Genomic DNA, 9,305 nt, shown 5'->3' with positions numbered 1-9,305 from the left:
ACTCATTAAGTTTGGCGTCTTTCCGGAATGTTTAAGTGTAATTCAGATGCATTCGGTGATGTTTAAAAGTTGAAAGAGGTGTTTTGATCGTCGATTTGTGGTTTAGATGTTGTTTGGTGCGATTTGAGGCCTCGAGCAAGTTTGCATCATGTTTTGGGAATGGGTGGTATGATTAGATGGGGTCCCGGGGGCCTTGGGTGTGTTTCAGATGGGCTACGGGTCATTTCACCATGTTTGAGTTGCTATTTTTATGATCTGGTGCATCCTTCTTCGCGATCGCGAAGAAAGGACGCGAAGAGAAAAGTGTTTTTCCAGGCCTTGTGAATCACGATTGCGGATGGAAATACGCGATCGCGTAGAAGGATTTTCTGCTGTCACTGGTCTGAGTTCGGGAGCTTATATCTTGCAATCTATAAGGAATTTTGGGATGATCAAAAAATAAAAATTGTAGCTCTTTGAATCTAGTTTTCAGAAAATCAAACCATTTGTCATTTGAAATATTTTACAAAAAGCTATTTTCTTTATACCGAATGGTGTCTGTGAAGAGGAAACAAAATTTGTACATCGCGATCGCGAGGTTTTGGCCGCAATCGCGATGAAGGAAAATGATGATGTAACTTTTGTTAATCGCGATCACATGGATAATGCCCGTGATCGCGAAGAAGGAGGCCTGTAAGGTGTGTTAAACATCTAATTTTGGGTTTTTGAGCTCATTTCATCACTTTTAAGTTCGTAGAGCTCATGTGAGGCGATTTGGGGTGATTGTTGAAGATGTTTTCTCCATATATCATAATGTAAGTTATTCCTACTTGTTTTGAGTTAAATACATGGGTTATATATGGATTTTAACATGGAAATTTGATAGAAATTATGGAATTTTTGGAAGAAAACATAGAAATGGTATTTTTAGATTTTGACCACAAAATTGGACATGGAATTAGGAATAAATTATATATTTGAGTTCGTGGTATTATGGTTAATGTTTATCTTCGAACATTTTCACAATTCGGGCACGTGGCTCCGAGGGTTGAATTTGTTGACTTTTTGAGCGGAGTTGGGAATCATTATAAATTGTTAGATTATAAGCATTGAAGTATATTTTTATTGATTTGCATGTTGTTTGACTAGTTTCAGATCGTTTGGCTTTGAGTCGAGGAGTTAGAGAGGAATTGGAGCCGGTTATGGAACTTCGAAGCGAGGTAAGTTTCCTGTCTAACCTTGTGAGGAGGAAATTACCCCGTAGGTGTTATTCTTGTTATATGCTACATGTTGTGGGAGCTGCACACGTATGAGGTGACGAGTGTTTGTGCGCATGCTAGAATTCCTGATTTTTTTCTGGGTAGAATAGGATTCACGCCATGTTTTATTTGTACTAGTTGAGTTATTCTTGCCTGCTTAGTTACTTGATTTCGCGTTACGACCTGATACTAGGCTTGCATAGAGTGATGAGCTTGCTATTGTAAGAGATTTGACGAGCTACTTGATTAGCCGCGAAATAATTGTGCTTCCCTTACGAATTTCTCTCGCGTTGTGCATTTTCATCGAAAAGATTCTTTAAATTTCATAACTCACATATATATTCATGAGTGGGGTTAAAGACCCGTTAAAGATTCATATTCTTATGGGATCGGACCGTTCGCCTCTACAGGATTATGTATCACACTCTTATGGGAATCGGGCCGTTCACCTCGGCAGTATCATATTCTTATGGGATCGGGCCATTAACCTCGGTAGTATCATACTCTTATGGGATCGGGCCGTTCACCTTGGCATTTCTATAAAATACTCTTATGGGATCGGGTCGTTCGCCTCGGCAACTTCATGAAACATTCTTATGGGATTGAGCCGTTCCCCTTGGCAGAATCGTGCGTAATATTTGACATGAAGCTAGTGTATCCGTGAGTTTTCCTGATTTGAATTGTGACGACCTATCTGGTGGGGACTACTTTATATATATACTCCGGTTGAGGAGGTAACCGATAATTGAGAGCTTGTGTTTACTGTTCAGAGGAGGATAGTACCACATACCTATATTTGTTTACACTGTTTATTTACCATGCCTCTTACTTGTTTACTTTCTATTGTACTTGATTTATTGAACCACTAGTAAATGTCGATGTCGACCCCTCGTCACTACTTCTCCAGGGTTAGGCTAGATACTTACTGGGTACGCATTGATTTACGTACTCATGCTACACTTCTGCACTTATTGTGCAGGTATGTATATTTCTGGTGGTCTTTTGGGCGCAAAGGCGCGGCTATTGCGGGGACTTTACGGTGATCTGCATCCCATGTTACGATCCGCGGCATACAGAGTCTCCATCAGAATTATTTATATTTTCTTGTCTAACTTGTATTCCAGACAGATGCTGTATTGTTATTGTTCCTTCTAGTATATGCTCATGCACTTGTGACACCGGGTATTGGGGGTGTTCTAGAATTTGTTTATGGATTGTTTACATTGGTATGCTTTTACTTATTATTTTAATTAAATTGTACGCAACTACAATTTATTTTAATGCATTGACCTCTCTATCTAAATAAGATTCATGATTTTAAAAATAATAAAATGAATAATTAAGTGTTGGCTTGCCTAATGGTGATGTTGGGCACCATCACAGCCTATAGTAGATTTTGGGTCGTGACACGGTGGTTGCTAGATTTGGTGCAGTATATGCTCGGAGACTATTAAGATAGCTGCTATGATGCCCACATACCTCGACTCTCCTTCCTTTCAGTTTATTCAGTACTGTTCTATTTTTCAGACAATTGTATTAGAGATTTAGACTGTGTTGACACTTAGTAGCTCATGTACTCGGTGACACTAGGATTTTGGGATTTGTTGTTGTTGAGTTTCAGTTGTTTTATCAGTTATCTATGAGATTTTTCACTATGGAACTTGTTAAATCATGTTTTTAATTTAAAATGCATAGTTATTATGTGATTGTCGACTTGCCTAGTAATGCGATAGGCGCCATCACGACAGGTTGGGGATTTGGGTCGTAACATGTAATGACCCGACTGGTCGTTATGTGTTATTGCGCTCCGTTTACCCTTTTGATGCTTCACCCATGTGTAATTTGGGTTTTATGACTTACGGGGATGATAGGTTTTGTTCCGAGAAGGTTTTGGATTGATTTGGACCCTTTGGTTCTTGGCTGAGAAGCCTAAGTTTCAAATATTGACCAAACTTTGAAATTTCGTGAAAACAACCCCAGAATGGTATTTTGATGACTCCAATAACTTTGTATCGTGATTTCCGACTTGGGCGTATACCAGGAATCGAATTTAGAGGTCCGTAGGTTGATTTGTGTTATTTTGCCGAAAATTTACAATTTGAGGTTTAGAAGTTTGACCTTAAATTGACTTTTGGTTATCGGGTTCGGAATTTGGTTTTGGGACTTGGAATAGTTTGTTATGCTAGTTAGAACTTGTCTGCAAAATTTGGTGTCATTTGAAGTTGATTTGTTAGGATTCGGATGCTTGGTTTCAATTCTAGAGGTTCTTGAACTTTACTTTGAAATTCATGCGTTTTGGTGTCTGATTCATAGTTTTAGATTTTATTTTTGTGTTTTGATCGTGCGAGCAAGTTCGTATGATGCTTTTAGACTTGTGTAGATATTTGGTTTGCAGCCCCGCGGGCTCAGATGAGTTTCAGACGTGATTCAGAATGTTTTGGACTGAAACTGAACTTGCTGGTGTGTTGGTGACCTGATGTCGCAATTGCGAGCACCATCCTCACAATTGCAAACATGGCAGGGGTGGGTCAGGTATCGCAATTGCGATGCCTTGTTCTCATTTGCGACGTATGGGCTTGGGTAGGACAGTTCGCATTTGCGAAGTTTTTCTTGCATTTGCGAGGAGGACAGACTTCACATTTGTGAAGCCAGAATCGCAATTGCGACATTTCCTCGGTATATTAGTGGCTGCAATTGCAAGCCTTTCTTTGCAATTATGAGGTTTCACAATTGCGAACCCAATGTCGCAAATGCGACACCTGCAACTGATCAAAAGGGCTGGGAGTCAGGATTGTTTCTCATTTTCTCACATCTTAGAACCCTATACTCGGTAGGAGGCAATTTGGAGAGGGGATTTTCATCTACAAACATTAGGTAAGTGATTCTAATCAATTTCCAACTATATTTCATGATTATATCTTAGATTTAACATCAAATTTATGAGAATCAAAGAAAAATTTTTGAAATTTTGACAAGTTTTTGAAAAATGAAGAATTGAGTTGTGAGAGTCGATTTGGACTCGGATTTGAAAACAAATCATATATACAGACTTGTTGGGTTATGGATAGTCAGAATGTAATCTTGGACCCGAGTTTTGACCGGGCGGCCCCAGGTTGACTTTTGTTGACTTTTTGGGAATTTTGTAAAGTTCAAAGCTTTATCTATTATAATTGTTTTTCCTTGCTTTGTTTGATGATATTAAGTCATTTTTTGGTTAGATTTGAGCCATGTGGAGGCAAATTTTAGGGGAAAAGCTAATTCAGAGGGTTGAGTTGGCCTACCCCTTAGGATTTGGGTTGATTGTGCTATTTGTGTTATGTGAAAGTCGTGTACGCAAGGTGATGAGTAGGTACACAGACTATATGTAGTATTTGACCGGTTTAGGTTATTTAGACTCTTTCCATGCCCTTAATAGAATTGTCATAATATGTTATATATCTAGTCTTACATCTGTTAATCTACCCTTACATGCTTTATTTGACATTGTTAACACTTGTTCCACCTCTTACTTGTTATTTTACTCTTATATGCTTTAGTTGAAGTTATTGCCTTCCTTATTATCTTGTTACCTCTTAAATTGCTGAATTACTTTTACTTGAAGTTGTTATTTTGTAGAATATCTTCTTGTGGAGTTATTGGTGTTGAAGTTGTAGGGGCCATTATCACATTGAGATAAAGTTGTTAATTGTTGAGATATCTTTCTTGTTGAGTAATTCACATTCATTTTGTTATTGTTGAGATGTTTGTACAAATTGTGGTTGAGCCATGGGCTATTTGTTATGGAAACATTGGTATTGTTGATTCTTTTTGCAAGTTGTGGAATATGGACACTTGTGGTGCGAGTTATGATTATGTTGTGATATTGATACGCACGCGGTGGTATAAGGCTTGGGGTTGATATGCATGTGGTGAGATAAGGTGGGCTTGATACGCTTGTTGCTAGTAGGGGAACTACTTGAAGCCATGCGGTGAGATAAGGTCGGCTAAAATGCGGGTAGCTATTTCGGGAAAAATGATTTCAAAACTAAATGTAAGGTTCCTGCGGTGATATAAGGAAAGATTATGATTGAAATTGTGAAATGTGAATACGAGGCGGTACCTCGGTTGTGATTCTTGTTGTACATTTCATATTGAAAAGATTTATTGATTGAACAGTTCTTCTTGCTTTTATTCTTTTTTGTCTTACCAGTTTTGTTCGTATTTGATTATTTGTGGTTCTCACTATGTGTTTCCTTCTGGCTGCCTTTTTGCTGAAAAATTATGTCATTAGCTTACGCTACTAAACTGATTTGTTGTCATTTATTTTTCAGCTTTCCATTACTTTCCATTATTATATTTTTGTTCCATTTATCTTGTCCTAGTACGTGTCTTGACCTGGCCTCATCACTACTCTACCGAGGTTAGGCTTGATACTTACTGGGTACCGTTGTGGTGTACTCATACTATGCTTCTGCATATTTTTGTGCAGATCTAGGTACGTCTGCCCATGCTGGACACTAGTGATTGATTAATTAGCTACTTTCTGGAGACTTCAAGGTATACCTGCTCGACATCCGCAGGCCTCGGAGTCACCTTCCGTTATCTTCTCATTACTATAATTTCCTTTATTAGATAGTGTTGTAGTAGAGCTTTTAGAATATTCTATAGAGCTTAGGACTCAGTTCCACCGATTTTGGGAATTATGTTATTGATGTTCTATTTTGGGAGTTAAGATGAGCTTATCGGTTTCATTTTAGTATCACAATTGGTTATTTCTGTTAAGCTATTATTAAATGTTAGGCTTACCTAGTCTTAAGGACTACGTGCCATCACGACATCCTAAGGTGTTAAATTAGGGTCGTGACATAATCACTCAACACTGTACGGGTGCCTGGCTCAAAGCCCCTCACCATCACATACAATCACTTAGCATTGTACGAGTGCCTAGCATAAATTCCCCTCACCAAAGCACGTATAAATCATTGTGCCTGCACTTACTGTAATATCAGACTCTGGAGGGGCGAATCCTGGCCCAAGCGCTAATCAATAGTAAATATGACATGTTGCGGCGTGCAACCCGATCCAAATATCAATCCATTGCGGCATGCAACCCGATCCAAATATCAATCCGTTGTGGCATGCAACACGATCCAAATATCAATTTGTCGCGTCATGCAACCTGATCCAAATATCACTCACAACACGGCTCCATTGCCCACATCAGTCATCAATCTGCTCAAGTCTCAATGGCTCACATCTCACAGAAACATAATCCAATTATTCAACACATAGTATTACAATGACCACAAATACAACTCAAACTCGTGTCACGTACAATGACACCAATAACATATGAGGCAGCATATCAAAGAGCAAAGAGATAGAAATATAACATGCGGATATAACTATCAAGACTGAACAATATGACTACGGCTAAGGCAAAAAGCTCAACATGGTAAAATTTACCTATCATGATTCAAACAATAAAGCAGATAGCCTAGACATAGTTTCTAGCATGAATAAGAACTCACGTAGTCATACAAATTGAGAAAACATGATATCAAAGAAACATGATAGCAAAACAAGGCATATAATAGCCTAAGAACTACCCGGATCATGAATACCCCGGTGCACGCACACATGCCCATCACCTAACACGTGCATCATCCCCAACCCATCTCGAATATCATAGTTTTCAGGGATAATCACCCTAAAATCCAAGTATAGATATGTTACTTACCTTGAAAAGCCAAATCACTACCGAGAAAGCCAAAACAATACGCTAAAAATGCATTCTCATGCTAGCCGGCCTCCGAACGGCTCGAAACTAGCTAAAAGCAACTCAAAAATATCAAATAATCCATAGGAAACAAACTCAAACAATAAAGGTCGAATATTTAATCAAATACTCAACGTCAACCCGGGCCCGCACCTCGAAACCCGACAAAACTCACAAATTTTGACAACTCATTCGAATACGAGTCCAACCATACTAATTTCACTCAAATCCAACCCTGAATCGATGTTCAAAATCCAATTATTCACTTTAGAAAAGCTTAGACAAAAACCCCCAATTCCCCTTTTAGATTCATAATCAAAATGTCAAAATCGAAGATGGAATCATGTAAAATAATCAAATTCGAGTAAAAAATGCTTACCCCAATCCATGTGGTGAAACTCCCATCCAAAATCGCCAAAAACCAAGCTCCCCAACTCAAAATGTGATAAAATAACCAAAACCTTCAAAATAGAGTATTTATAACACTGCCCAGGTAAACACTTTGCAATCGCGGGACCAGCTTCGCGATCGCGAAGCACAAACTTCACTGTCCACAGAAATACCCTTTGCGTTCACAGCACATACCTCGCGGCTGATCCAAACCTCTGCGAATGTGGCATAAACCATGTGAACGCGAAGACAATACCACTAGCTCCCAGTTCTTCACTGCGAACGCGACCCCTCACTGCGAACGCGATGCCCAAGCCTCACAAACCTATGCGAAATAACCCACCAGTCGCGAATGCGAAGAGGAGAAATACCTAGATCCTATTATATATTAAGCGATCACGGCTAGACCTTCGCGATCACGATGAACACTAGAGGTATCAGAGATTAGCATAAATCCAACAATGCACTCGTCATCCATCATGGTCCGAAACTACCCCGAAATACACCCGAGCCCCTTGAGATCCCGTCCGAATATATCATCAAGTCCCAAAATATAATACGGACCTAATTGAGGCTCAATCCCACAAAAAAATCAAAACCACGAATTGCACCTCAATTCGAACTTAATGAACTATTTCAATATTTCAAATTCCAAACTTACGCCGAACACATCTAAACAACGCGGAATCATCTCAAAGTTTTCTCACAAGTTTCAAATAACATTACGAACCTATTATAATTTCCAAAACAACAATCCCAACCTGATAACATCGAAGTCAACTCCAGTCAAACCTATAAACTTTCCAAACCTTCAAATTGCCAACTTTTGCCAATTATGGCCAAAACCTTGTAGAAGCATCCAAATGAAAATTTGGGCATGCGCCCCCAGTCAAAAATCACCATATGGACATAACAGAACCATCAAAACTCCAATCCGAGGTCAAATACACAAAAGTCTAACTTGGTCAACTCTTCCAACGTAAAGCTTCCACATTGAGAATCTTTCTTCCAAATCGATCCCGAACCACTCAAAAACCTAAACTGACAATACACACAAGTCATAATGTATCATACGAAGCGACACATTACCTCAAACCACTGAACTGATTACAAATGCTCAAAACGACTGGTCGGGCCGTTACGTTCTCCCCACTTAAATATACGTTCGTCCTCGAATATGCCAAATGTCGTTCCAAAGACATCAATCACTGTATAAACTCACCATACACATACCCACGGGTGATCCCACATCACCACAATATAAGCTTGACAACACAACCTAACAAAAGATCCTTATTTCAACCTTAGCCCATAAACGTCGGAACTCAATCTCCAACATCCGGAATTCATTATAAGACCTGATTCTTGCATCTATACATTGTATAAGTCTGAACAAGATTTATCAATACATAACCATTACCCATGATATAATCACATGATATACCACATAACTTAGATACTCATAGCAATAACTTCCGACCAGAATAGCAGCTCAATAACAAACCCGGTATCGGTGGCAAACCTCATATCGAATAAAACCTAGTTCTAAACCTTCGTATACTGCCAATGATGAAAGAAGCACGCAGAAACTCATAACCACCCATCAGATCAACAAGTCGTGGAGCTCTCTTACCGGCCAAGAATCATAACCAAATTATGAGCTAACTAATGACGTTATTCTTGCAAACATACCTTAATCAAATCCGATAGTTCTCATTCCAGGTCTAATAACCTCACCTCATCCATTACAAGCTACTCAAATGACATGCCACACGAATGCCATCTATAGCCACATACCGTGCAATCCGTGTACCAAACAAGCAACAACTCAAATATACCCAATGATGGAAAGAGAATCAAATGCGAGAACCATCCCGCAAGATCAACAGATACCACCACAAAGCGCACTGCTATGAACC

The sequence above is a fragment of the Nicotiana tomentosiformis genome, chromosome 12 (assembly GCF_000390325.3).
Source record: "Nicotiana tomentosiformis chromosome 12, ASM39032v3, whole genome shotgun sequence".
Classification (NCBI taxonomy): Eukaryota; Viridiplantae; Streptophyta; class Magnoliopsida; order Solanales; family Solanaceae; genus Nicotiana; species Nicotiana tomentosiformis.
This window is presented reverse-complemented; position numbering follows the sequence as displayed.